This window comes from Ranitomeya imitator, chromosome 8 (genome assembly GCF_032444005.1).
Source record: "Ranitomeya imitator isolate aRanImi1 chromosome 8, aRanImi1.pri, whole genome shotgun sequence".
Lineage (NCBI taxonomy): Eukaryota > Metazoa > Chordata > Amphibia > Anura > Dendrobatidae > Ranitomeya > Ranitomeya imitator.
This window is the reverse complement of record NC_091289.1, coordinates 153037754-153064605: the sequence shown is the minus strand read 5'-3', so window position 1 is coordinate 153064605 and position 26852 is coordinate 153037754. Positions and strand designations below refer to the sequence as shown.

The following is a 26852-nucleotide window of genomic DNA, read 5'->3' as shown; positions in this document are numbered from 1 at the left end:
TAAACATCAACAGCCTGAATGTCAATCCATTCGAGATAAAGAAGAGATCCATTAATAAAATAAATAAGTTTATTCAAATATAGTAAAATATTATTATACCCTCCATCCATCATTATTTGCTGCCCCCCATCCCCCACCCTCAATCCATCATTATTTGCTGCTCCCCATCCCAGACCCTCAATCCATCATCATTTGCTGTACCCCACCATCAATACATAATTTGCTCCCCCGCTGCAACATCAATTAATCATCATTTGCTCCCCCACACTCATTTAATTTGTTATTAAAAAAAAAAAACATTTGATACTTACCGTATTTTTCAGACTATAAGACGCACCCCAAATTTTCAGAAGGAAAATAGGGAGAAAAAATGTGTCAAATAGGGGCCTGTCTTACAGTCCGAATTCAGCTTACCAGGGAGGGGTTTCTACACAGGTGGATGAGTGGTCATAGGGGTGGTTCGGTGGTCCAACCTGGTGCAGTGGCCTCTGGGAAATCCCATCCCAAGCTGGTGCGGTAGTGCTGCTCTGTGGTGTGGTGGGGTTCCACTAGTGTTTTGCGACAGGTGCTCTGTGGGGTTGCGGTGGCCTGTGGGGTAGCGGTGCTTTGTTTGGCGGCAGGGCTCTGCCGGCATTTTGTGAATGCCCGGAGGCCCACACAGATCCATTCCATGCGGTGGCCTCTGGGAAAATGGCCGCCGAGGGGTGGCACATGCTCAGATTCAGATCTCGGCAACAAGATCTCATCTCCTGAGATCTCATTGCCGAGATCTGAATCTGAGGATGCACCGCCCCCCGCCACCGCATCGCAGGAATGGATCTGCGTGGGTCTCCGGGCATTCACGAAATGCCGGTGGAGCCCCGCCATCCCACAGACCGTCACCGCCCCCATCCCACAGAGCACCGCCACCCAACAGGCCACCACTGCACCAGCCTGGGAAGGGAAGCTGCATTGTCAGACCGGGACCGCCGCCATGGTATTTGTAAAGGTACCGTCACACTGAACGATATCGCTAGCGATCCGTGACGTTGCAGCGTCCTGGCTAGCGATATCGTTCAGTTTGAACACACAGCAGCGATCAGAATCCTGCTGTGATGTCGTTTGTTGCTGCAGAAAGTCCAGCACTTTATTTGGTCGCTGGCTCTCCCGCTGACATCGCTGAATCGGTGTGTGTGACGCCGATTCAGCAATGTCTTCACTGGTAACCAGGGTAAACATCGGGTTACTAAGCGCAGGGCCCTGCGCTTAGTAACCCGTTGTTTACCCTGGTTACCGGCATCGTTGGTCGCTGGAGAACTGTCTGTGTGACAGCTCTCCAGCGACCAAACAGCGACGCTGCAGCGATCCGGATCGTTGTCTGGATCGCTGCAGCGTCGCTTAGTGTGACGGTACCTTAAGTATAATCCGACTATTAGATGCACCTCCATTTTCCTAAAAAAAAAAAAAAATTGGGAAAAAAGTACGTCTGATAGTCCGAAAAATACGGTACCTCTCATACAATCTCCTGAAGCGCCACTTCTGGTGTCCTCCTTGTGAGTGGCGTGCATACATTGACACTGGCGCGTATGCACCGTCACCAGCGCGTCAAATAAGAGACAGGGGGTCTTCCTTTGTGCTCCACGGCTGTTCTAGGGACCTCCTGGAAGCCTCCCTGCACCGCCACAGACTACAATTTTTATACCCTGGGGCCTGGTGGGCAGAAACAAGAGGGGGTGGGCGGACTGTATCTGGGCCCCTCTATTTACATCTACACATCAGGCCCCCATACAACATTAAGGGCAGTAATGCACTGATGGCGGCTTTGTCTAAATAACTCTAAAAATGGCTGCTGCATTCCATGTCTCAGTTTTTATACAGGCTATGATAGTCACTCCTGATTGGCTGCACTAAACCATGTGTTGTGATGGTTGCAAAGCATTATGGGGGAGACTGTGCAGTTATGCCTGAGGCAATATCAGCCTTCTGTGACTGCTGCAACCTTCTCACTATGTAAAAAGGCTGTAAACGTTTTTTGGGGAACGATTCATGTGTGTCAAATCGCAAATTGCTAAAATTCACTACAACCTGCAAATTTTATAAAATTTAACTCAAATTTGATTTACTTTGAATCAATTCAATCATCTCTACTTCAAACATAAAACTACAATACATTAATCTCCTATTCAGAGGAATTTGTATCCAGCAGCCCAGATTTCTGCTAACAAGGTCCATAAGAGTGACTATGACTTGGGGGGATAGTGATTAACTGTATTGATGTTTAAAGGGAACCTGTCACCCCCAAAATCGAAGATGCGCTAAGCTCACCAGCATCAGGGGCTTATCTACAGCATTCTATAATGCAGAGGTGTCAAACTGTATTCCTCGAGGGCCGCAAACAGGTCATGTTTTCAGGATTTCCTTGTATTGCACAGGTGATAATTTAATCACCTGCACAGAATGATTCCAGCACCTTGTGTAATACAAGGAAATCCTGCAGTGCGCAGGCGCAGCGCCTCTATGACCTTTCCCGGTGCCTGCGCACTGCAGTACTTTGCTCTGCCCTCAACAGGGCAAACAAAGTACGCCGGAGATGCAGCGTGAAGACAAAAAGAGGACGTGATCGTAAGAAGATGGGAGGACCCGGACCGCGACACCCATCGGACCGGACCACCCCAGGGTGAGTATAATCTAACCTCTTTTTCTCATCTTTCAGGATACATCGGGGGCTTATCTACAGCATTCCAGAATGCTGTACATAAGCCCCTGATGCAGGTGGGCTTAGCTCATCTTCGATTTTGGGGGTGACAGGTTCCCTTTAACTTGAGGTTCTGAAAAGACATTGACAAACTGTCCCAAAATAAGCTCATCGTCCAGCCATGTTTTTTGGAAATGTCTTATTTCTAGTAAGAATACACATACAGTTAGGGCCAGAAATATTTGGACAGTGACACAAGTTTTGTTATTTTAGCTGTTTACAAAAACATGTTCAGAAATACAATTATATATATAATATGGGCTGAAAGTGCACACTCCCAGCTGCAATATGATAGTTTCCACATCCAAATCGGAGAAAGGGTTTAGGAATCATAGCTCTGTAATGCATAGCGTCCTCTTTTTCAAGGGACCAAAAGTAATTGGACAATGGACTCTAAGGGCTGCAATTAACTCTGAAGGCGTCTCCCTCATTAACCTGTAATCAATGAAGTAGTTAAAAGGTCAGGGGTGGATTCCAGGTGTGTGGTTTTGCATTTGGAAGCTGTTGCTGTGAGCAGACAACATGCGGTCAAAGGAACTCTCAATTGAGGTGAAGCAGAACATCCTGAGGCTGAAAAAAAAGAAAAAATCCATCAGAGAGATAGCAGACATGCTTGGAGTAGCAAAATCAACAGTTGGGTACATTCTGAGAAAAAAGGAATTGACTGGTGAGCTTGGGAATTAAAAATGGCCTGGGCGTCCACGGATGACAACAGTGGTGGATGATCGCCGCATACTTAATTTGGTGAAGAAGAACCCGTTCACAACATCAACTGAAGTCCAGAACACTCTCAGTGAAGTAGGTGTATCTGTCTCTAAGTCAACAGTAAAGAGAAGACTCCATGACAGTAAATACAAAGGGTTCACATCTAGATGCAAACCATTCATCAATAACAAAAATAGACAGGCCAGAGTTAAATTTGCAGAAAAACACCTCAAGAAGCCAGCTCAGTTCTGGAAAAGTATTCTATGGACAGATGAGACAAAGATCAACCTGTACCAGAATGATGGGAAGAAAAAAGTTTGGAGAAGAAAGGGAACGGCACATGATCCAAGGCACACCACATCCTCTGTAAAACATGGTGGAGGCAACGTGATGGCATGGGCATGCATGGCTTTCAATGGCACTGGGTCACTTGTGTTTATTGATAACATAAGAGCAGACAAGAGTAGCCGGATGAATTCTGAAGTGTACCGGGATATACTTTCAGCCCAGATTCAGCCAAATGCTGCAAAGTTGATTGGACGGCGCTTCATAGTACAGATGGACAATGACCCCAAGCATACAGCCAAAGCTACCCAGGAGTTCATGAGTGCCAAAAAGTGGAACATTCTGCAATGGCCAAGTCAATCTCCAGATCTAAACCCAATTGAGCATGCATTTCACTTGCTCAAATCCAGACTTAAGACGGAAAGACCCACAAACAAGCAAGACCTGAAGGCTGCGGCTGTAAAGGCCTGGCAAAGCATTTAGAAGGAGGAAACCCAGCGTTTGGTGATGTCCATGGGTTCCAGACTTAAGGCAGTGATTGCCTCCAAAGGATTTGCAACAAAATATTGAAAATAAAAATATTTTGTTTGGGTTATGTTTATTTGTCCAATTACTTTTGACCTCCTAAAATGTGGAGTGTTTGTAAAGAAATGTGTACAATTCCTACATTTTCTATCAGATATTTTTGTTCAACTCTTCAAATTAAACGTTACAATCTGCACTTGAATTCTGTTGTAGAGGTTTCATTTCAAATCCAATGTGGTGGCATGCAGAGCCCAACTGCGAAAATTGTGTCACTGTCCAAATATTTCTGGCCCTAACTGTATGCCACATTCAGCTGCTTGTCTTCTGTGCCAACACTTAATAAACTCCTACTATTCCTTATGCTCCTACAAACTGATGTATCTTCCTATTTCAATACAAGCTACATAATGGGTTAATAGGAGAATAGTTAGAACTTTGTAAACTTTCTGATTCAGACTCAAGGAGAGCATCTCGCCCACCTACACCCAATTTAACTGTGCCAGTATCCAAGGGAAATAAGCAGTCATTATCTCCTAGCTGTCGACTTATTTTAAGACCTAAGTGTGGTTTCTTTGCCAAAAACCACTAAAGGTTATTTCAGGTTTTTTTTTTTATTACGGTTGTCATAGGTTTATTGTTGTTGACATAAAATCAGCATTTTTAAATTTTAGAAACTGAAATGATTTGTGGCTGCATTTTTTTTCTTACCTTTTTATTCATTTTTATTTAAATTATGGCTGATAATATGCAGGTTAATTTGCCGTAGTTCTCAGCTGACTGAACTGGATAAACACCTTTTCCACCTTTTACGGCCCAAAACCCACTTAGTTTGACAGTACCAGCTGACCATCTAATGCGCATGGGCTTCCCAAATCTGCCCCTACAGAGAATTTCAGGCCAAACAAGGATTGGACATGCAGAACCATATGTAGACATGAACAGAACGATTCACAAGGTCCAGTGACTGGCTACATCAGTAGTTTGTGGTTGCTGGACGGGAGCTCTGCGAGCCTTTTCCTTCCTGCCAGAATCCCCAGCGCTGTTTCTGATTTGTAGGCCCATGACATCATGATTGTGGTGGGACGCACGCATTTTGTAACAATGGGTCCAGTAACCCGAAGGGTCCCCAGAGATACTAGCAGGTAGGTGGCGAATGGCAGGGATCCTGTCCAGTGGCCTTGGACTACTGCTGCAGCTGCTGGATCAATGTCTAGTAAATCGTTTCGGTCAACTCTGATTGCAACGCATCAACCTTTTGTATTCCTGAGATAGAAACCACTTCCATATGTCTAAAGCAGAAGCTTGCGCCTCTCTCCCCATTGAAAATGAACACGCTGTGAAGTGTATATATGTGTGGGGCAGTCTAACATGCATGAGCATCTATATGCGGCCCATAGACTGAAAAACTGCCAGTTTTCCCAATGGATTTCTGACCAATTCTACCATTTCAGTTCTCTGGAAGAGTGATCTGATTTCACATTTTAATGGGAATCTATCACCAGGTTTTTGCTACCCCATCTGAAAACAGAATGATGTAGACTCTGATTCCAGCGATGTGTCACTTACTGGGCTGCTTGTTCTAGATTTAATAAAATCATAATTTTATCAGAGGGAGATTATCATTAGAGGACTGGTAAACCTGCTTCCCTGTAGTCCTGCATATTTATGAGCTCTGTATAACCCCGCCCCCACCACTGATTGGCAGGCTTTTTCCGACGCACAGTAAGCTGCCGATCAGTGCTGGGGACGGGCTTATACAGAGTTCATGAATATGCAGAACTACAAGGAAGCAGGTTTAATAGTCCTCTAGTGAAATAATCTCCTGCTGATTAAATTATTACCATATGTTATCAAATCTACAGCAAGCAGTCCAGTAAGTGACACATCGCTGGAATCAGAGTCTGTCTTTACATTATTCTCTCAGGTTAGGTGGAAAAAAAAACTCCCATCTGACACGCCACCCCCAAATAGGATTTCTGACCAGGGCTGGCTTGTAATTGCCAAAAGTTAAAATATTTTTAAGATGGCATAACACGGTAACAATCCATCCAATGCACACTGGCAAAGAAATCAAACCACAGACGTCCATAAATTAAATTATGTGTAATTATAAGAAATGACACAGGGAAAAATATATTTGCCTAGAAAATTGGTGAAATGTTCAATACTTATTTCATCCTTATTTTCTCTGTGTCGTTTCTGATTATAACACATAACTTACTTTATCGACAATTTGTCATTCAGACCAGTAAGGCTGGGTTCACACTGCGTTGTGTGAACCCGTTTAAAGGACTACGTTACAACGCGGTATAACGCGGTGTAGCGCAGTCCGTTACCGCCACCATTACTTGCAATGGCGAACGCATTGCTAGCGCATGCCCACAATGGGCGTGCGCTAGCGATGTGCCGTCATTGAGTGACGGACCCGAGATGCGGGCTGCAGCGTTTCCGGGTCCGTCACTAGTAGCGCACTGCTAGCGCAGATGGAGCTAGCAGATGCTCCATCTGCGCTAGCGCAGTGCCAAAGTCGGCACTTGCGTTAGTGCAGTCCGTTTAACGGATGTGTTGAACGGACTGCACAACGCAAGTGTGAACCTAGCCTTAGGCTGGGTTCACATTACGTTATAAGCAGTCCGTTAACGCTGCCATTAAGCCCTATTTTGGGCGCATCGCTAGCGCACGCCCAAAATGGGCGTGCGCTAGTGATGTGCCATCATTGAGTGACGGACCCTGGGACGCGGGCTGCAGCGTTTCCGGGTCCGTCACCGCTAGCGCAGATAGAGCTCTATCTATGGCCGGTTTCACACGTCAGTGGCTCCGGTACGTGAGATGACAGTTTCCTCACGTACCGGAGACACTGACTCACGTAGACACATTGAAATCAATGTGTCTCTGCACATGTCAGCGTGTTTTCATGGACCGTGTGTCCGTGTGCAAAACACGGAGACATGTCAGTGTTCGTGGGAGTGCACAGATTACACGGACCCATTAAAGTCAATGGGTCCGTGTAAAACACGTACCGCACACGGACGCTGTCCGTGTGCAGTCCGTGTGCCGTGCAGGAGACAGCGCTACAGTAAGCGCTGTCCCCCCAGCGTGGTGCTGAAGCCGCCATTCATACCTTCTCTCCAGCAGCGTTCGCTGTAGGGAAGATATGAAAAATCCTTTTTTTTTTTTTTTTTCGTGTTTAAAATAAAGATCCCTGACCCCACCGCCCACCCCCTGTGCGCCCGCCCGCTGTTAATAAAATACTCACCCGGCTCCCTCGCAGCGTCCTCTCAGCGCCAGCTTCTCCTGTATGAGCGGTCATGTGGTGCTGCCGATTACAGTCATGAATATGCGGCTCCATCCCCCATAGGGGTGGAGCCGCATATTCATGACTGTAATGGACGGCACCACGTGACTGCTCATACAGGAGAAGGTGCGGCGCGGAGAAGATGCTTCGAGGGAGCCGGGTGAGTATTTTAGTAACGGGGGCCGGGTGCACAGGGGTGGGAGGGGGGTGGGGACAGGGATCTTTATTTTAAACACGAAAAAAAAAAAAGGATTTTTCATATCTTCTCTCTAGTGAACGCTGCTGGAGAGAAGATATGAATGGCAGCTTCAGCACCAGATGAAGGGGACAGCGCTTACTTGTAGCGCTGTCTCCTGCACGGTCCGTGTGGTACCCAGTCGGCACACGGGCGGCACACGGCTGCCGCACGTGTGCCACACTGATGTTCACGGTAAGCACATGGACACAGATTATTCCGGTACCGATTTTTCCGGTACCGGAATTATCTGGACGTGTGAGACTGGCCTACGCTAGCGCAATGGCAAGTCGGCACTTGCGTTAACGCAGCCCTTTTAACGCACGTGTTGAACATGCTGCTTTAAAGCAATGTGAACCTAGCCTTAGGGTATGTGGGAAATAAAAGCACAGTGTGCATTAGTCTGCTCTGGATGAGCACACAGCTGCACACGGAGCCTGCCAACTCCGGTAATTTGCGCTTGAACCGTCCAGAGTTTAGGACGGCCTTCTGAATCCCACTTTTGCTGGTTAAAGATCAATGGGTCTGTTTGATGAAAAAAAAGGATTTCTCTCCATTTTTCTTTTTTTTTGGGGGGGGGAGGACATTTGGTCTGCAAAAAAAACCAGACACGTGAAATGATCCATAGAATATTATGAGTACATGTCCAATGCCTGAAATACGCAGGTAGAACACGGATGTCTGTGTGATTTTGATTAGTAAAAAATATAATGGGCACCTTCTCTCTCCATTTTGTTTGATTAGAACAACCCTCACTGTCGGAATCCTAAAAGTAGAGACGTTACTGTTTTTTATATAATGCCACAATAAAATAAATAAATAAAATACAGTGTCATTTTTGATCCTGACATTGTCTATCAAGTTGTTAAAAACTTTTTTTTTTTACATTTTTATAGCTGTGTCTTCCTAACTGGCTAAGAGCTACAACAAATCCACCATTATAAACCTCGGTAGATTGGACAATCACAAATCTTGTCAAGTTGAAATATAAACATCTTAAGACCTGTAAAAATGTAATTTAAAAAAAAAAAAAAACCTGATACAATTAACGGTAAATTTTTACAAGTTTTTGGTGCTGAATCTGCAATGCATTTCTGGGACATTTTGAACATACACTAATACAAGGCGAGTTGCAAAATATCCAACTGGTTCAGACCTTTCGTGACTCGTCTGTCGAGGTCTCCGTATTTTGCAGGTTGCAATGCTTCCCCCATTCAATTTACTTGCGGATCACAGCAACTTTGGCCACAATGTGGATTTCAAGACCAACATCGAAGTGTCTAAGGACCCTTTCACACATCAGGTTTTTGCCGTCAGTCACAATCCGTTTGCTTGACGTTTGATCTGACGCAGATTGTGAAAAACTGATGCGATGGCTCCGTTTTTTTGTTTGATCTGACTAGCAGATCTGGCTACTTGGATCCTAAAAAAATCGGAGCATGGTCAGTTTAAAAAAATGGAATCCGTCGCCAGATTCTGTCATTTGACGGATCCGGCGCCCATAGGCTTCCATTTTAGCAAACGACAGATGGCGACAGATCCGTCGCTGTCCGTTTTTTCGACGTACACAAAAAATTTTACTTTGTCTGTTTTCTCCGGCTGCCGGACAAACAATTTTCGACGGATCCAGCGAACGACGGATGAAACGTGAGGCCATCCATCACAATCTGTCGTTAATACAAGTCTATGAGAAAAAAAACGGATCTGGCGGTATCAGTCACCGGATCTTTTCCAAGGAATGTTTTTTTTCCAAAATTCAACGGATTGCAACTGATAGCAAAAAATTGATGTGTGAAAGGGGCCTAACGGTGACCATTATACTCCTGTTATCATTTTGTCAGAAGCAGATAACACTAAGAAACATTGGATTAAAAAGTTGTGTTATTTTTGCAAATATTGGTTTGATTGTTTGCTTTTCTATTTTTGAAGCTAATTTGTAGTTCTAAAATCTTTCCTGCCAGCTTTTAAAAAAATGCTAGAAATGGTGATAATCTAGCATTGTCTGGACCTTCCACTACAGCAGCAGATAAGAGGGCTGCTAATAAGCCGACAAATAATAAGTTGGGCTTCCGTTTTGTCTTTGTTAGATATATGTAATGGCTAGTTCAGTTGTTCTATATATGTTTGGTTGGGGATGAGGCGTAACCACATTGTGGGGTTAGACGAGCTTGACTCGGGGTGGGAGATATTCTGTGAAGCTGTACACTTTTTTTGTAGCTGATTCTCACCCATCCCCCACCACCTATTTGCTGCAATTAATGGTATTTTGCAAAGCTGGTAATAAATGTATATTCACAGATTGCAAAGTGTTTATTTTTTTCTCAGAATGCTATAAAAATTAGAAAAGCAATCCAACACCAATTACTGTTCCTACATCTACAGATATCTGCCAGGTCGCATGGATGCACAGCACCATACCTGCCGCTTTTGTGATTGATATTTGCAGACAAGTCGCACCATTCACCTCCTGATTCGGAACTGCGTAAAGCCAGATTACCCCTTTAACAAGTTGGTTGTCACAAATGTTCAGTTGTTTTCTACCAATGTGGTCATGCTGGTCATTCACCATGAGATACCTCAAATCTCCAGTGGATGCAAAAAGTCTACACACCTCTGTTAAAATGCCAGGTTTTTAACGTATAAAAAAATCTGACCAAGTAGCATCATCTCAGAACTTTTTCTAACTTTAATATCACCTATAATCTACTCTTATCCATTCAGAAACAACATTAAATCATTTTGAGTGGAAAAATAAAAATAACAAAACTAAAATAATGTGATTGCACAAGTGTGAAAACATGGAATTCATAATAAAATATGCACTACCGCTTCCACTTTTGTGCAAAAAGATGCAAAGAAACCCGCACAAATCTGCCTGTGGGCATTGTAGGATATTTTTCCTCTGGATTTTCACAATTGGCTTTTACCCCTTCCTGGAGACTCTTAATATCGCCAGGTCGGCATATGATTGGGGTTTTTTTTTCCATTCTATGTAGATAACATTTGTTTTTATTATTGTTCCCACTATGCAAGGTTTACATTTAACACTACACACAGCAAATTCTTGTGAAAATTAGCGCATTTACATTTATGATTATATGTAGGAACGCATGTCATGATCCTGATGAGACCAAGATTGAACCTTTTGGCCTTAAATCCAAACAGTATTTTTGGTACAAATCCAGCACTGCACATAACCAACTGAACACCATACCCACAGTGAAGCATGGTGGGGCTGTTTTTCAGCAGCTGGAAATGAGGCCTTAGCAGATGCAGATCTAGGTTTTCTTGGGCAAAAATTCAGTTTGGCGCCCCCTACCATACACAGCTTAAGGGGTTTGATTAGATGTCATGTCATGCCTGTCAGAGGTGATTTGCATACTGACAGTCATGTACCAATTAGCTGCTCTTCATAATTTTCTCAATGTTCAGTGAAATGCTACAGCCCCTAATTCATTGCGAGAAGGAGGCAGAGAAATTAGTCAGGATGTTACTGTAAGTATAATAATTGCATATGAGTAATCATGTGATTACCACTGGAACCTGCAAGCAGAGCTGAATCCTGCAATGAGTATATTACATGCTGTTAGAATTTGGCATGCACAGTGGTGAATTTTATAATGAATGCTCATAATATAAATACAGATGTAGTAGTAAGCCTTGTCAAATGACACAATACTTTATAAACATATGTGGCAAGTTATGGAGTTATGGATTACTAAATGTGTACAGGATCAGATCGAATAACAGTACATGAATACATTACTAGAACCACCACCAGTACAGGAATGCATCACCAGGACCACCATCAGAACAGAAATACATCACTAAAATCACCATCGGTCCAGGAATGTATCACCAAGGCCACCATCAGTACAGGAATACATCACACAAACTATCATCAGTACATGAATTATTATTATTATTATTTATTTATATAGCACCATTAATTCCATGGTGCTGTACATGAGAAGGGGTTACATCAAAATAAAAATATCACTTACAGTGAACAAAACTAACAATGACAGACAGGTACAGAGGGAAGAGGACTCTGCCCTTGCGGGCTTACATTCTACACATATTCTTACATGCAACACCTAAGCCATTATTAGCACAGGTATGCAACACAGGAACCAACATCAGTACAGAAATACATTACCAGAGCAACTGTCAGTACATAAATACATAGGGAGTTGTTGTTAACATCCAGTCAACAGTACTGATGATATGGAGGCACGATCATAAAATAGATATTTACATCCAGGTACCTTATAGGTGACATCTTCTAGGATTGGAATAATTCTCATCATTTTGTCCAGATTCCATGATGACTTTTCACATCCTCGGCTCATCTCTGCAGACTTCCATCTTCTCCTTCTTTTGCAGCACATCATGACACAGTGCCCTTTAGGCCATGTGCACACGTTGTGGATTTTGCTGCGGATCCGCAACGGATTTGACGCTGCGGGTCTGCAGCTGTTTTCCATGCGTTGTACAGTACCATGTAAACATATGGAAAACAAAATCCGCAGTGCACATGCTGCGGAAAATACCACGCGGAAACGTAGCGTTGTTTTTTCCGCATCATGTCAATTCTTTGTGCGGATTCCACAGCGGCTTACACCTGCTCCATAATAGGAATCCGCAGGTATAAAACCGCAGGTGGAATCTGCACAAAAACCGCGGTAAATTCGCGGGTAATCCGCAGTGCGGTTTACCTGCGGATTTTGCAAAAACAGTGCAGAAAAATCTGCACACCAATCTGCAATGTGTGCACATAGCCTTAAAATAACAGAGTCATAATAATGCTCCAAAAATAAAATAAAAAACATCTGTCCTACACTGTGCACTTGAGTAATTGCCCTTCACTGTGCTTCCTACACAAAATATGACCCCCACACTCTTCCTCTTATGGTACATGACCTTTGCACTGTCATCTCCTATAAAATATTGACTCCACAATTTTGACCCCTATAACTAATGAGGGAGGACATTGGTGGTTATAGCTCATAACTACCACACTGTTTGTCTTTATTAGCTATTACTGCTACGCTGTACCGACCTTAAAGGAAGCCTGACCGCTGATACAAGCTGCCTGATTCACCTGATTCACCGTATGATTTCAGCCATGCATGTGTAACTCTGAATCACGCAATGTTTCAGATAAAAACATAGTTTAGCAGCCATCGGAGGCCATCTGTATTAGAGACTATTCGGACAGGGGGTCACCAGCGGCTTCTTGCTGCCCGCTCCCCTTGAGTGATAGGTCTCTAATGCAGGGAGAGACATGTGAATCCAGGGCAGTGGGCGAGGAGAATCGGCATTTAGACCCCATATCTGTAGGTTAATAGCATTTAGCAGCATGAGAGGTTACCTTGTTTCCTTTAAGTGTCCCCCTTCACGCTGCCCCTTTTCCACACTGAGCCTCATCTTCACACTGTTCCCCTACAGTGTGTCCCCTTATCCTCTTCATACTGTCATCTTCTTACTGCCCACTTTCTGAACTGCCCCTCCACACGACCCAGTCTCTATTTTGCGCCTACTCACACTTTTCCCCACCCATATTGTCCCCTTACACTCCCCCCATACTGTCCCTTTACACATTCCACTCATACTGTCCCCGCACAAATCCTCCCTCTCGCCCATATAACACTCCTCTGTATCTTGGGCTCCAATTGGAGTGCTTATCTCATCACCGATGCAGGAGTCGCTCTCTTTGCCGTACCGGTTTGATGTCAGCAGCGCGATCAGATGACCTGAACATGGTGCTGACATCTCCATAACCCTGGCAGTATCAGCAGTCAGAGATTCATTTGTATTCATGCTTGAAAGACGAGAGTACAATTGAGGGCGAGGAGACGGCGTGTTACATGTTCTCCACACCAGCTGTCAGTTTGGTCAAATCCTTCACCCAGGGAGCAGCTAAATTCTGCCGCCTGTGAGACACCTCGGACTGTCATATTAGGCATCTCAATGGTGCCCCCTGCTGCCTGCCCCTGGAGCAAATGCCCCGTGTTCCCACCCTAAATGTGCCACTGGCTTTAGTCAACATGGAGGGATATATGACCATTTCCAAACATAAGTCAATTCTACAACAAAATCCTTCAGGCCTGTGCTAAAAAGATGAAGGCGTTGCAACTTTCAGCATGACAACAACCCTAAGAACACCTCCAAATCAACAAAAGACTGGTTCGCAAAAAGATTATCAAGGTTTTAGAATGGCCCAGCCAATGCCCAGACCTGAATCAAATTGTAAATCTGTTGGTGACCTGAAGAGGGCGCTGTACACAGAAGATGGCTTCTCAATCTAACAGATCACTGCAAGGAAGGGTGGGCAACGATTGCTAATTCTAGATGTGTCATAGTGATAGACTTCTACCCCCCAAAACTGAATGAATTAAAAGTGTACTTCAACAAAGTATTATTTTTAGGGTGTCTCTGTATATTCAGCCACATTATTTTGCTTTATTATTTTAATTCTTTATTTTTATTTTTCAAGCCAAAAAGATTTCAGTTTATTTTTCAACTGAATTGTACAGATAATGGAAAACATTTAAGATGAAAATGCGCATATTCATCACTGTAATGAGCGGGACCATGTGACCGCTCACACAGGACCTGCTGCCGGCGCTGAGAGGAGGCATCGCAGGAGCTGGGTGAGTATTTCCCGGCAGGCAACCGGGGTGGGGGCAAGCGTGGAGCGCACAGGGGATGGGAGGCGGGATTAACTTTATTTTTAAGAGAAAATTTAAAAAATAAACATTGATTTTTCATTCCTTCTCTCCAGCGAACGCTGCTGAGGAGAAGGAATGAATGCCGGCTTCAGCACCACACACAGCGGGGACAGCGCTTACAGTAGCACTGTCTCTCCTGCGGGCAGTACGTGCACACAGAGGAGAGTGTACACTGTTCTCCGTGTGCACGTGTGCTGTCCGTATTGTGGTCCGTGCTGCCGATAAAAAACAGACATGTCTACGTGTTTTGCACACAGACACACGGTCCGTGTGAAAACACGCACATGTGCAGAAACACATAGATCCTAATGGGTCTACGTGTGTTAGTGTCTCCGGTACGTGAGAAAACTGTCACTACACGTACCGGAGACACTGACGTGTGAAAGAGGCCTAAAAGCAACTAAAATCTCAGATTCTGTCAACCGTTTGATATCCTACAATTTGTGAAAAGTTGATCTTCCCAGTGACTTACTGCATACAATTTCTATTATTCACAGTGGAGAAAATAAAACGACACGTTTTTGGAATATCCCATGCATGTGACTGAGGAATCTAATATTTCATGCTATTCCCTATAGGGACTAATGGTCGTTACATGTGCCAGTACCTAAAACTGGTATTTTCAGGAAGTATCAAAGGTGATAAAACAGAAGTACTTACATCCCCTGAAGACAACTGTTAGAAGGACTCATATGATTGATGACAACTTTTTTTTTTAGTGTTGTGCACAGAACAAATGATAAAAGCAATGTGATCTGGTAGACAAAGATGAAGGTTACTTTAGTAACACCCAATTACGAAGCTAACGACCTAAGCTTCATTCAGCCTACATCAGTACCTCCCGACTCTCCATACTCTCGGCTGGGATGAGGGTAAATATGTACTAAATAGAAGTAACAAACGATTGCATATAAAAAGTGAGCTGGGTCCAAAACCACGTGGGGAAAAAATGACGCCGTAAATTTGTACCTGGAATGATTTTTAATATGATGTAGACAAAGGAACCAAATGATGGGAATGGGGAATGACTGTGCAGAGTTTTCCACACAAAAAAAAAAAGGGTTGGGGGGCAAATTCTTAAAAAAAAGTTTCCCTACAACTTCTGCAAATCATCGGGTGGAAATTTTTGGCATAAAAATTCACATCTTTCGTTTAGAAAAAAACGTGTTACTTTTAATATTTCACGCTAAGTGTGTGATAAAGTGTGTAAGAAAGAAAGGGACTGTCACTAGTCAGGTTAAATAGGTTCAAGCTAGATTTATGACTTGCGAAAAGTTACAAAAAAAAGTCATAAACTCACTCTAGCAAGTATATGTATAGATACATCGAATGCATCAAACATCGCCTGACGGTTTAATAAATCTGATGCAAATAACTGCAAAACTGATTTAAAAAATTCCCAATATTTAATTGCCCCCCATGCTGTGTCAGCAGTCTGAAGCTGCGGCGCCCCTTTCGGTATCATTAACACAGTGAACTTTAGCGAGCCTAAGATGAAACTTGCAGAGCACAATATTAGTTGCATGGGTTCAAATGGAAAAACAAAAACCGTGAGCCGATTGTCATAAGTTCACTGAAACTTATCAGCATCATTTCAGACTGTACATCTCAGTCCACTGAGTCAATCTGTGTCTTAAATCTGCCGTTACGGAAGTTGAGGGGGGCTGTATTCAGAGACGCGCTCTCGGTATGTATGTATGTGATTTAAGTTCAGTTACACAGAGAAACTCGCCATAACGTCTCTGTACTCCAGATACTAAACAGGAGGAAAAGAAAGAGGAAAGCTGCCCTATAGAGTTTTCTGAACTACTGACACTCAGGAAGTGGATTTTGCGGTTTCCACTGCTTTAAAAATAAGAGACTTATAAATCGCGCCTCTAACTTATGACAGCCAAATTCACAAAACAGCTCACATTTCACTTTGCTACCTATTAGGTAAGTTTGCATTTATTTTTTTTTTAAGTACATGTAGCCACAATGTTTATAGCATTGATATAATATTTAATAGCAAAAGTTATAGGATATTAGTGCCAGGAATGTAAAGTAATACACAGACCATGATATTAAAGTAACAGATTAAAGCCGTGGGCTGTCAATATTTGTGATGAATGACTATGATGTTAATGATGTGGTCATGTGTATTATATCACATGTGTATCCTAATCTGTGCAATAACCACATTGGGCTTTAACATGGTAAAAGGGGGCTTTGTACAATTTGAAATTCACTAAGATACTTGATGCAATTAATTCGGCTAAGAATAAAATGTTTTGTATTATTTATTTGCTTTGATAAGTATTGAAGATATAGATAATTCTACCTTTTCAGTTTTGGTGCCCCTTCTGTTGCTTACAACTACAAAGTGCCTAAAATTATCAGCCAAAACGTGGCACAGATTGACACCTATGGCAAATAACAAATAAAAGAGCAATGTGATCTACAGATTGGCACCTATGGCAAATAACAAATATAGGAGCAATGTGACCTACAGATTGGCACCTATGGCAAATAACAAATATAAGAGCAATGTGACCTACAGATTGGCACCTATGGCAAATAACAAATATAAGAGCAATGTGATCTACAGATTGGCACCTATGGCAAATAACAAATAAAAGAGCAATGTGTTCTACAGATTGGCACCTATGGCAAATAACAAATGAAAGAGCAATGTGATCTACAGATTGGCACCTATGGCAAGTAACGAATGAAAGAGCAATTAGATCTATTTGCCCATCAGTCAAAATGAATAAACCTGTTGGAGCATGCAGACGCCATTACTGCTGTCTGGTGCCGTCTTGTTTGGATGTGGTCATTGCCTAACCACATTTTTCACTGTCTTGTCTAACATCTGTTAGTTTTCCATCAGAAGTAGACTGAAGTCAGAATATTATTTAAGAATATTTGCTTGTCTCCACAACGATAATATAAAGGCAGCAAAACAATTAGGTCTTATATTTATTTTTATTTTTTTTGCTATTTTTGTATTTATTTATTTTTGTTCTTTACCTTATAGAAATAGGGAGACATACATTTTGATGGAGGCACTATAGATGAATAGCTCCTCTCCTGGTGATCATTAATCTTCATGGTATTGATTAAGGCCCTGTTCACACTGTATTTGTCAGTTCTGCCTAAATCCCCCTAACTAAAAAATCAGGAATTAGATGAACCCCCAATACGAACAGCCGGCATTGAAATAAACAAGTGTTACTTTGTTGTATCTTATATCTGAAGGGACAGTGATCTTATTCCTTGTCCAGCACTTAAGAGACCAGGAAATTAAGGCAAGAGTCAAAAAATAAAATCTCTGCCTGTTTGGCAATTGCTGCATATAGTCTGTCAAAATACCATAAAAGTATACCCCTCTAAGTTCACCAGGAAGTTTAGTCATTAACAAAGGAAAGGTTGTGCTCAGACCAAACTCACAGTAACAAGGTGAGAAAAGCATGAGGATAACCCACCCTTCATGTGATCCATAACAGCCGCGGTGACTTCCTCTTTTCCTGCCATGTGTGCCCTAATACAGCGCTCACAGTGGCACCAGATGAGAGTTATAATGCATTCTATATGTAAACTGTATACTTGGGTATATACTTTGGTTTGTATTGGAAAACTTAGAACATTTCCAGTGACTTATGTTAGGTTCTTTCTGATTATTATTCTGTAACTGTTTTATATTAATACATTCTTGATTAAACAGAAAAATCAAATAAACATTCAAACAGGGCACGGGGGCACTAAACTAAAGCACTATAATTATTTATGGTAAACCAGAAAGCACAGGGACCAAGAACAGCACTTCTGTTCATTTAGAAACTGAGAATATGCAAAGAAAAAAAAAGGAAAACGCAGGTTATCACGGGGAGTAGCTACTTGTGTCCCCATCCCTGTTGGCCAAACTGAAAGCCAAACACGTCCATTAATTGAGTCAAGATAATTTTATATTATGCAACATCCTAGCACTCAAACTAGTAATGCCAGGCCTCTAAAGAGGTTCTCTAAGAATGTGATAAATACAGTATGTCTGCCATCACATATTTCAAACTGCAAACCATCCTGGTAGCATCAGAATATGATGTAGCCTGAAGAAACACTGCTCAAGACATTTCTTAACTGTCAGAGGAGAAGCATCATACATCAATAAACCTACCTGATCTACTCACTCAACTGTGGAGCGGGGTTGTAACAGAAGAAAAAAAAACTTATTTGGCTGACTGAGCATAATGTTTTTTTCTTCTCCAGCTTCATCCTGCTCTTTGCTCACTTAGGCTAGGTTCACATTGCATTAGGGCAATCCGTTAAGCGCATAGCGCTAGCGGATTGCGCTAACGCAATGTTTGTTTAGAGTCGGCGTTCGGCGTCCCCGCTAGCGCAGATCCCCGATCGGCGCTAGCGAGGGACGGACCTCGGACGCACCTCGGACGCTGCAAGCAGCATCCGAGGTCCGTCACAAAAGAACGGCACATCGCTAGCGCGTGCCGAAAATGGCATGCGCTAGCGATGCACTACAGGCTGAAATCACATTGCTGTCAATGGGTGCGCTAACGGACCCATTGCACGGCGTTAATTGCGACATTTTCACCGTGCAATGCAGTCCGTTAGCGTTAACCCATTAATGCAATGTGAACCTAGCCTTATATTCCAATTCTGCTGAGTCAGTCTGACAGCTTTACAATAGGGCACAGAGACTTATCACATTTTTGGATAGCCCTTTTAAAAATGACTATTGTAGAACTGAAATGTGAGATCCTCCATGCACCTGAGATATTTATCCTTTAGCAACCAGAGTTTCAACTAAGAGGTTTTGGCACGTGTCATCTCGGTATGTGTACTCTTCGGGCACATGGCCTAGCTGAATTGACTTGCTTTCTTTGGAAAGAGACAAGGCATAACTTTAGGATAACGTCACTGTGTTGCAGCATTAAAAAATGCCAGGAAAAATGTTAACTAAAGTGAAAGCAAATCTCCAGAAATCCTGTCAAGCAGGAGCTAAAATTTGGAATTCCAAAAAGATATAAAGGCTAGTACCCTCATTGGTACCTCCATACTGGGACCAAGATAGACATTAAGGCATGAATGTTCACAATTTGGAGGGCACATTATACTAACTTTGTGGAAAATCTATAAACTGCCTCTTGGTAACTATAGAAGATTAATGCACAATATGTCAGGTGCCGATATAGCCTAAACTGTCACAAATCTGACTTAGAGAAATTTAGGCCCGTTCCAATTCTGCGAGAAAGAAAGGGCACACTGCGCGGAAGAGATTCCAACATGGTAAGGCAAACAGAGTTTGGGTGACTGTACCTTAGTCCAAAGTCAGTAGAAGGCGGATTCTTTAGGAGCGCTGGATAGGTAGTCCTAGTGAGGGGAGGGCGTACAGTCCCCCCGCAGCTCCAGCCGAACACCTCCAAGGGAGGACAGAAACAGGAAAAGGGTGAAACTCGGTCAAAGGAGCGCCGAAAGGAAACTCTGACACCAGAATGAGGTTAAGCCACAACGCGTTTCAACAGAACTACCGTCTTCATCAGGAGGGTTACCTGATGAAGACGGTACTTCCTTTGAAACGCGTTGTGGCTTAACCTCATTCTGGTGTCAGAGTTTCCTTTCGGCGCTCCTTTAACCAAGTTTCACCCTTTTCCCTGTACCTTAGTCCAGGCATAGGAGTTCCATTGGCTTTTGGTGGTGAGTGAGTGGTGTAGACTGGAGTTAGTAAGAAAGGAACTGTTGTACTTGGTTTGCTCTACAAAAACAATGGGGGCAGGAATTTGTTGCATTGTTTAGGCAGTCCAAGGTGATTAGGAAGCCATCTCTGATAAAGTCAATAGCCCTAAAACGTCCTGCATAGGACCAGCACCTAAAAACCAGGTAGCGAAGAACAGGGGTAAAGCCAGGCTTTCATGCTTTCTTAGTATACAAAAAGCTGTAAAGCGTGGGGTGAAATGTGTCTCGAGGAGGATGTACTGAAGACTATTTACAGTGTGGTAGAGATGGTGTGGTATAAAAACACAACTGCGAGGGAGAGTGGACCGAGAGAAGACTCCAACTGGAACCATCATTAGGAGTCAGGGTTTCTGTGCTTATGTACCAGTCGGGTGAGATGAGGAGCAATGTCATAGGAATAAAGGCTGGCTAGGCAGCATTTCTCTAGTCACCTTCCACGACGGCATATGGAGGTTGTCTCTTTGCCCTAATGGGGAACAGGAAACACAGAGAGGTTTAAAAGGACCTCCCACCTCCCACCTGCCAGTGTCTTTCCTGTTCCCCATGGGACAGGGAGAGGTCTCCAGGTGCTGTTGTGGCCGGCGACAGCGGTACCTTTGTGCAGGCTCTGCCTGTTGTAGCCGGGCAGCTGGTGGTCGCGTTCCGCCTCCTCCCCTGCTGCTCCCGTCGTCCTGCTATGCAGGTGCCTCAGGGACCCCCTCCCGGCCTTCCCGCGCCCCCACGAGGGCAAAGCAGGCCTGGGATCCCTCGCCGGGCTCCTCCATGAGCTGCTCAGCGTTCTCCCCCTCCATTGCCGGCTCGGCGTTCCGGATGTGACGTCGGCGGTCTCGCGCGACCTCGTTCTCCTGGAAGCCGCTTCTTCCGGGTTCGCCGGCCGGCGTGTCGGACTGATGGCGTCCCCTCACATGGATCCCGGAGGGGGAGGGGGAACTGCTGATTGCTGGAGGCAGGTGCGGACAGCGTTCTTAAACCCTGCTGAACCACCACTGAGGTAAGACTAATTTTCCCAGTATGGATGGTTCCTTGTGCCCTGCATCTGCGGAGCCCAGCGCTACCCCTGCTACAGTAAGTGTTTTGCAGGGATAGGATCCGGGAGGTAGTACCTATAGGGGGTTTTAATGTCCTCACTCCCCTCTCCCTTGTCATTTCAGGGAGAGAAGTCTGCCCCTAAAGCCGCTATTAAAAAGAAGTGCCCAGTCTGTTCTACTAAATTCCCTCTTAACTGGGACAAAAGACTCTGCCAGCCATGTACTGACAAGATTGTAAAAGCTGAGCAACCATCTCTGCTGGATGAAATTCGCTCCTTAGTAAAACAGGAGGTGCAATCTTCGTTAGCAGCTTTTACTACTCCTCCACCTCCACCTCCGCCGCCGCATTCCCCAGCTAAAAAGAGAAAAATTCAGGTGGTCGAATCGGACTCTGATTCAGACCTCTCCCATACTTCATCTGTGGGCTGGGAAGATCCTGTATCACCTAAAGCTGAGGTCAGGAAATACCTCTTTTCCTCAGATTACATTGAGGATTTAGTATCTGCTGTCCGTAATACTATGGGCCTAGAAGAGGAATATGAGCCACAGTCCGTACAGGATCAGATGTTTGGCGGACTCAGATCGGAGAAAAGAGTGGGGTTCCCGGTGCACGCTAACATCGTTAGTATGATTAATCAGGAATGGGAACAGCCTGAGAAACGCCTCACTACCCCTGCAGAAATGAAGCATAGATTTCCTCTAGAGGGTGAAGTAATCAAATTGGACATTCCAAAGGTGGATGTGCAGGTGGCTAGAGTCACCAAAAGAACAGCACTCCCCTTTGAGGATTCCTCACAATTAAAGGATCCTATGGACAGAAAGATTGAAAGCCTCCTAAAAAAGTCTTGGGAAACTTCAACGTCTATCCTTAAGGCCAATGTCGCTTCCACTTGTGTTGCCAGGGCCCTCTCCTGCTGGTTGGAGAAATTAGAGTCTCATATATCTCAGGGTACCCCGAGAGGTGAATTATTAGATTCACTTCCCATCCTGCATAGAGCCTCTGGGTTTCTGGCTGACGCTTCTCTGGAATCTGTTAGAGTGGCCGCCAGATCTCTCGTACTCTCCAACTCTGCTAGAAGAGCCCTCTGGCTTAAAATATGGAGCGGTGATATCACTTCAAAAGCCAAGTTGTGTGCTATACCTTTTAAGGGAGATTATGTTTTCGGTCCAGCCTTAGACGATATTCTTGACAAGGCTACTGACAAGAAAAAGGCACTCCCGGAGCAAAAACAACCGAGAAAACGGTTTTTTCGTGCCCCACAGTCTCAGCCCCCTCAAAGAGGGAAAGGCAAAACCGGCAGGTGGAGTTACGCCAAAGGTAGAGGGAAAAATATTTTTGTCCCCCAGCAGCAGCAGCAACAGTCCCAACAGGACAAGCAATGACTCCGACCCGGTAGGGGGGAGACTCTCAAAATATGTGGGTCAGTGGGAAAATATCACCAGTTCCCACTGGGTCCTCAATGTCATCAAGGAGGGCCTATTAATAGAGTTAATTTCTTCCCCCCCTCAGGGTCTGAAAGTTACTACCCTTACGTCTTCAAGAGATCACAATTTGTTGACATTGGGTCTCAGAGATCTTATGAAATCAAATGTGATCTCACCAGTTCCACATCTGGAACAGGGAAAAGGACATTATTCCCGTCTATTCTTAGTACCCAAACCCTCAGGGGACGTAAGAATTATTATAAACCTAAAAGGTCTAAACCGACATGTGAAATATCGCAAGTTCAAGATGGAGTCTGTAAGATCTGCAATTCCTCTGATAGGACATCAGTCCTTTATGGCAACCATCGACCTAAGGGATGCATATTTTCACATTCCTATCCACCCGAGACACAGAAAATACCTCAGGTTTGCGATACGGGGGAGTCATCGAGTGGAGCACTATCAGTATGGAGTCCTTCCCTTCGGCATTTCCTCAGCACCAAGGGTATTCTCCAAGATCATGGCAGAGGCAGTGTCATTTATCCGGAGTCAAGGTGTCTGTATAGTGCCCTACTTGGACGATCTACTGGTAGTTGCCCCCACCGAGATGACCCTGATATCCCATGTGTCAACCACTTTGGAGATATTGAAGTCTCTGGGTTGGATTCCAAACATGAAGAAGTCTCAGCTTCAACCCTCAAGAACCAGAAAGTTCTTGGGGGTGGTTCTGGACTCAACAAAACAGATGTCCTTTCTCCCAGACGATCACAGGCTACCATTAGTAGCAAAAGTCAGAAAATTCAAGGAGATGAGATGTCCTACTCTTCGAGAAGGAATGTCTCTCTTAGGCTCCATGACAGCCTGTATACAATCAGTGGCTTGGGCTCAAGCTCACTCCAGAATTCTCCAAACCCACATTCTAGACAGGTGGGATGGTCAACCTGGCACTCTAACAAGAAGGATTCACACGCCAGGTCGAGTGAAAGCATCCTTAACATGGTGGATGAATTCCAGAAACCTCCTGAAGGGGGTGAGCTGGATTCAGCTCCCGATAACGACGATCAAGACAGATGCCAGCAGGAGAGGCTGGGGAGCCGTAGTAAATCATGTTCCTTACCAAGGTCTTTGGAACCAGTCGATCAGCGAGAAATCGTCAAATTTCAGAGAACTCAAAGCTGTGGAAGAGGCCCTGTTAGCAGCAAGCCGTCAGATTTCCGGTCAACATGTCCAGATCTATTCAGACAACATGACCACGGTGGCGCATATCAGGCGTCAGGGCGGCACAAAATTCCTCAGTTTGAAAAAGATCTCCGCTCGAATTTTTTATTGGGCCGAGAAACACTTACTGTCACTGACAGCAATTCATCTAAAAGGGACTGCAAATATTCAAGCAGACTACCTGAGTCGCCAGGACATTCATCCTGGCGAGTGGAGCCTGGACCTTCAAACGTTCAATATGCTAGTACAAAAGTGGGGTCTTCCAGAAGTCGACCTCTATGCCTCTCACCAGAACGCAAAAGTCAAAACCTTTTTTTCCTTGAACCCAAGAGGCAATCCCAGAGGAGTGGATGCCCTAGTCCAAAATTGGCACTTCCAGCTTGTCTACGCATTTCCACCAATCCCAATCCTGGCAAAGGTTCTAAGGAAGATACGAATAGAAGGAACTCCGACTATCCTGATAGCCCCTTTTTGGCCCAAAAGAAGTTGGTTCAACTTGATCATCCAACTACAAGTGGATGGACCAGTAATGTTACCTCTAAAAAACGATCTCCTCTCTCAGGGTCCTATTCTCCATGCAGACCCTCAGAAATGGAATTTAGCAGCGTGGTTACTGAAGCCCAGGTCTTGAAAGCAAAAGGACTATCGGACTCTGTCATAGCTACTCTCCAAAAATCGAGAAAGCCAGTAACCAACGCCATCTACAACAAAATCTGGAAAAAGTTTTCGTCTTTTTGTCTACCTAACCTTCCAGACCCTCTCAAGCCTAATATACCTAACATCTTAGATTTTTTGCAAAAAGGCTTAGGAATGGGTCTTAGGCCCAGTACTCTCAGAGTCCAGGTCTCGGCACTTAGCTCCTTTTTTGATCAAGATCTAGCAGGCCATCGCTGGATCAAAAGATTTTTAACATCAGCAACTAGGATGAATCCTAGAAAACAGATAATAGTTCCCCCATGGGATCTGAATGTGGTGCTTCAAGGTCTTACAGGCCCGCCTTTTGAACCTTTTTCCTCCTGCTCTCTTCAAAATCTTGCATACAAAACTGTGTTTTTGGTAGCCATAACTTCGGCTAGAAGAGTGGGTGAACTACAAGCCTTATCTATAAGAGAGCCTTATCTTCTAGTGAGAGATGACTCAATAGTACTTCGTCTAGATCCTTCTTTTCTTCCAAAGGTAGTCTCTGATTTTCATCGTTCCCAAGAGATTGTTCTACCAACCTTTTGCCATAATCCTGCAAATTCGGATGAAAGAAGATTCAACACTCTGGACGTCCGACGTATTGTGCTGCAATACTTAGATCAGACCCGTGCTTTCAGAATCGAGCATAACCTCTTTGTCCATCCCTCTGGGCAAAATAAGGGTAAAAAAGTAGCTAAAAGTACCATTGCTACATGGATCAAAAAGGCTATAACGGAAGCCTACCTTGCTCAAAACAAAATACCTCCAGTAGGGATCAAGGCCCATTCAACAAGATCTACGTCAGTCTCCTGGGCAGAAAGAGCAGGTGCATCCCCAGAGCAGATCTGCAGGGCAGCAACGTGGTCTTCACTTCATACTTTCTCTAAACATTACAGATTAGATGTATTGTCCAATAAGGACTTGGTCTTCGGCCGTAAAGTTCTGCAGGCCGTTGTCCCTCCCTAGTGCCAAATTAGTTGGTATTCCTCCATATGCCGTCGTGGAAGGTGACTAGAGAAAATAGAATTATTCTTACCGTTAATTCGGTTTCTAGGAACCTTCCACGACGGCACTAATTTCCCACCCGATATATATTCCTGGATTAGTTCTGGGATTCGGAAGGTAAACCGGTGCTATGGGTTCAGTTGTAAGTCACTGGCAGGTGGGAGGTGGGAGGTCCTTTTAAACCTCTCTGTGTTTCCTGTTCCCCATTAGGGCAAAGAGACAACCTCCATATGCCGTCGTGGAAGGTTCCTAGAAACCGAATTAACGGTAAGAATAATTCTATTTTTTGGGTCTGTATAAGATTGAGGTCAATCTGGATAAATTTAGCCATTACTGATGAAATCTTATTGAAGAAAGACTTAGGAGTGATAATGGTGAGCTCCATTCATTTTGAAAATATAACACTGATATATCCAGGTAACAGTGCTGAGTCCACCGGACCAGATCTGATTTAATCAAATGACAGAGAGGGGAACGTTAGAGTGACAGAAACCAAGCGCCAGTGAGTGAGGCCTACTTGCCATGCACTCGCGCACAGGCTTTCATCGGCCCTGCCATCTTATACGTCCTGTGAAGCGCAGACTGGCATTGTGCTTCTGAGAACTTTAGTCACATTACATAATGCCATACTGTATAACTACAGAATATAGTATGGGCCATCACAGGTTCAAATACCCTAAGGGGATTTAAAAAATAAAGTCATCATTTATTAAAAAATGAAAACGTTTGAAAAAAAATAAACATATTTAGTATCAGTGTGGCAATAAAGTCCGATATATCAATACATTAAATTATTTGAACCATATGTGAAACACCATAAAGAAAAAAAAATAAAAGTTCAGAATTGCAATTTTTCGATCATTGTACTTTCCCCTCAGATAAATATAGTAAAAAAAAATGCAATCAAAACATGACATGTACCCCAAAATTGTATCAATAAAAGCAACAGCTCAGAACACAATAAATAAACCTCATTCATCTCCATTGGCGTAAAAATAAAATGTTATGGGTTGTAGAAAATGGAGACCCAAACGTTTTTTTTTTTTTCAGTTTTTTTTACAAAGTACTGAATTTTTATTAATAGTGACCAGGAGAATCATATTGTTAGGTCATTTTTACTACACAATAAAGGTCGAAGAAAATAATCATCCAAAAATATTTTTTTAGAATATATTATATGATAAAATGAATAGTGTCATTTAAAATGACAACTCATCCTGCAAAAATATAAGCCCTATGTGACTATGTCAATGGA

At 43.7% G+C, this 26852-nt stretch overlaps 1 protein-coding gene across 1 annotated transcript in view; it reads left to right on the top strand.

Moving 5' to 3' along the window:
- Positions 1–16363: 16363 nt before the first annotated feature.
- GFI1 (growth factor independent 1 transcriptional repressor) overlaps positions 16364–26852 on the top strand; it is a 51037-nt gene continuing 40548 nt past the window's right edge. Inside the window, exon 1 of the mRNA XM_069737567.1 lies at positions 16364–16448. The gene's annotated coding sequence lies outside the window, so the exon portion shown is untranslated. The remainder of the gene's footprint in view (positions 16449–26852) is intronic.